Source organism: Triticum dicoccoides, chromosome 5A (genome assembly GCF_002162155.2).
Source record: "Triticum dicoccoides isolate Atlit2015 ecotype Zavitan chromosome 5A, WEW_v2.0, whole genome shotgun sequence".
Lineage (NCBI taxonomy): Eukaryota > Viridiplantae > Streptophyta > Magnoliopsida > Poales > Poaceae > Triticum > Triticum dicoccoides.
Window position 1 is genome coordinate 498,873,509 of NC_041388.1, and position 3,209 is coordinate 498,876,717.

Sequence of the window (3,209 nt, forward strand, 5' to 3'; positions counted from 1 at the left end):
CTCTGGCAAGTAGGGGTCGTCTTTGATGTAGTCGAACACACGGACATCGGCAGCGGTCTCGGAGTCTATCGGAAAGAAGTAATGGAGGGGGAATACAATAAATAATAGAGCAATCAAAGCATTACAAAGCATAACAAGGCAATGCGCGGTACTAGAGGTGACCTAACGCAGTAGGAGGGGATACCGGCGAAGGGGAAACATCCGGGAAAGTATCCCCAGTGTTTCACGTTTTCGGGCAAATGAACCGGAGGGGGAAAGTTGCTTGTTTGCTATGCTAGGAATGTGTGGCGAACGAACGGGCTGCGTATTCGGATTCGTCTCGTCGTTTTGAGCAACTTTCAAGTACAAAGTTTTTTTCATCCGAGTTACGATTTATTTTATATGATTTTTCGAAGTTTAAATCAATATCCGGAATTACTACTCTATTATTAATATGAAAATAAAATAGCAAAAATTCTAAGTGCACTCGGTGCAGTGCACTAGAGTGCACCAGGGGTTGACGATGGGGCCAGTCAACTGCCCAGTCAGCAGTTGACTGGTCCACGGTTGAATAGTCAATGGGTCTGGTGGGACCCACATGTTAGTGCCTTATCTATTGCTTATCTATTTTTATTTTATTCTAATTCCTTAATTATTTTCTTCTTTTTTTAATAGGACGGCCCCACGTGCAGTGGCTCAGGCCACGGTTGGGTGGCTGGGAACGCACATAGGCGCTCCCAGAGAGACGCCGGCGGCAACGACGCATGACGAGGAGGCGCAGCGCAGGGGCGAACGAGATGGGCGAGGCCGGCGAGGCCATCGCGCGGGCGCGCGGTCAGCTAGTCGGGGCGAGTGGCAGACGGAGCTGGCGAGGGCGAGTGGCAGCGCAGGAGAGGAGCAGCGGTGCCGGGGGAAGTGGGGCACGAGTGGGCTGTCCGGTGCAGTAGAGCAACACGGTAGCGACGGCTGGAGATGGGTGCGACTAGTTGCGGCGGGGCCAGCAGCAGCAACTCGGGCCAGCGAGCCGCAGCGGGGCATAGCAGTGGGGGCGAGCAGGGTCGACGAGGGGACTGAGGCAGCAGCAGGGCACGGCCGGCGAGCAGCGCGAACGGCCATGGCTAGCGGACGCGGAACGCGGCCAGGGAGTGCCCCAGGGGCGGCCAGGACGCCGTGAGCATGACCACACAATGGTGAGCGACAGTGGTGAGCGCCAGCTCCGGCGCGACAGCGTACGAGTTCTACGACGGCGGATTCAACAGGAAAAAAGGGGGGAATCGGTGGAGGTGATCACCACGGAGCTCGTGGACGTGGTTAGGAGGTCGGGGGCGCTCGGGAGGCGGCGCATCTGACGACGAACATCGGTGGCCGTGGCGAAGAAGATGGGCGATGGCAAGCTTCCGGTGTGTCTGAGCTCGAACCGATGCACGTAGTCGGTGGAGGCGGAGGCGCTGAAGCTCCAGGGCATGCTCTCGGGTGACGGGGATGCCGGTGGCCGCGGGATCGACGCGACAACGACGACCATGAGCTTCAGGCGACGAACAAATGAAAGAGATAGAGAGCACAAGGGGATAAGTGACGATTAGGGTTTGTCTATGGGGTTGGGGGTCTTCTTATCCATCTCCAGGGTACTCCAGATGATCGACATGGCGACAATCGGCGGCGTGGACGGCGTGCGTGCGTGCACAGCACCATGGCCTCCTCTGCACTGTACAGAGGTGGGAGTAAAAGCCTTTGTGGGCTGGGCCAAAACACTATAGCTACATAGAGCCCACCAGCACAGGAGCTTGTTGGTTTTCTTGTTTTTTTCTTTTACTGATTTTCCTATTATGTTTTATTTTAGTCTCTAATTTATTTACTATTCTAAAAAGATAAAAGTAGTTCCTGATTTAGTATAACTAAATATACTACTGCCATATTTAACTATGGCACCCAAATAAAATAGTTTAGTATTTTACTAAAAATAAAAGGCATTTATTTAATTGTTTAAGATGTTGTTTTATTTATTGTAGTGTATTAAAATAATTTATAAAAATGTGGTTTCACCACCATAATCATCTAGGATTTATTTGCTACATTTCAAACACTTTAGATTTAATATTTGAAAACTTTTATTGTTTGCTTGATTTTGAATTTGAATTTGAATCGGTTTCGAACTAACTCGAGTTTATCAACAGTAACCGAGGTGACGTGGCACCATTAGCAGAGTTTTACTGTAGCTTGATTATCTGGGCGTCACAATTCTCCTCCACTACAAGAAATCTCATCCCGAGATTTAAAAGGGAAGTAAAGGGGGAAGGTTTGGGTTACGAAATTCTAGGGAGTGTTCTTGGTCTTGGTTGTTCTTCTCGAAGAGGTTGATCCATTACATTGATGTCTTCATTTCGCTATTTCAGGTCATCATGATGAAGTTGTGTTCCTTTTGGTCGTTCTTCTCGAAGAGGTTGATCCATTACATTGATGTCTTCATTTCGTTGTTTCAGGTCATCATGATGAAGTTGTCGTCCTTTTGGTCGTTCTTCTCGAAGAGGTTGATCCATTACATGGATGTCTTCATTTCACTGTTTCAGGTCATCATGATGAAGTTGTCGTCCTTTCTTCGGGAACTCCATCGTACTTACGAATAGGTAAGGGGCAGCTTTACAACAATTGAATGTTATAAAGGAAAATCATCTGGGCGGGGGTATCCCAAGAATGATCATAAGAGTATCTCTCGAGTTGAACAAGTGAAACACATCGAGAGCAAAGTAAGAATGTACCATAAGAAGTTTGAAGCGGATAGACAATCGTCGTTGCCAGGCAACGGGTATAGGTATTGTGTTTAATACCAGAATTGATAATCACATGGAAGGTGGCTCGTGAATTACATACGAAGCCAAGCGTGACGAATAACTTTAGAAATAGGGTTGTACATGAGAGTCGGGTTTCGATCCTGTGGAACTGTGGGTTATGGGCCCATCGTGTGGGTTAAAAGTAGCAAGGCGATGACGATTTGCACGATCATGTAAGCAAGGCATGTCAGAGGATAGCCTGTCAGCTATGTCGGCAACAACATCGATACCAAGGGCGAGGGACGAAGAGAACCATTTTCCTGCTCGTTGAAATGAGGCGGACCAATAGGCAAAGTTCTCGTCCATCGGTGGCTACCGGGTTGTCATCAACAATAGTAACAAGGTCTTGCTAGCAGAATTGTACACCTGGGTGTTTACTTAAGCAGGAGAATATTACTGCTT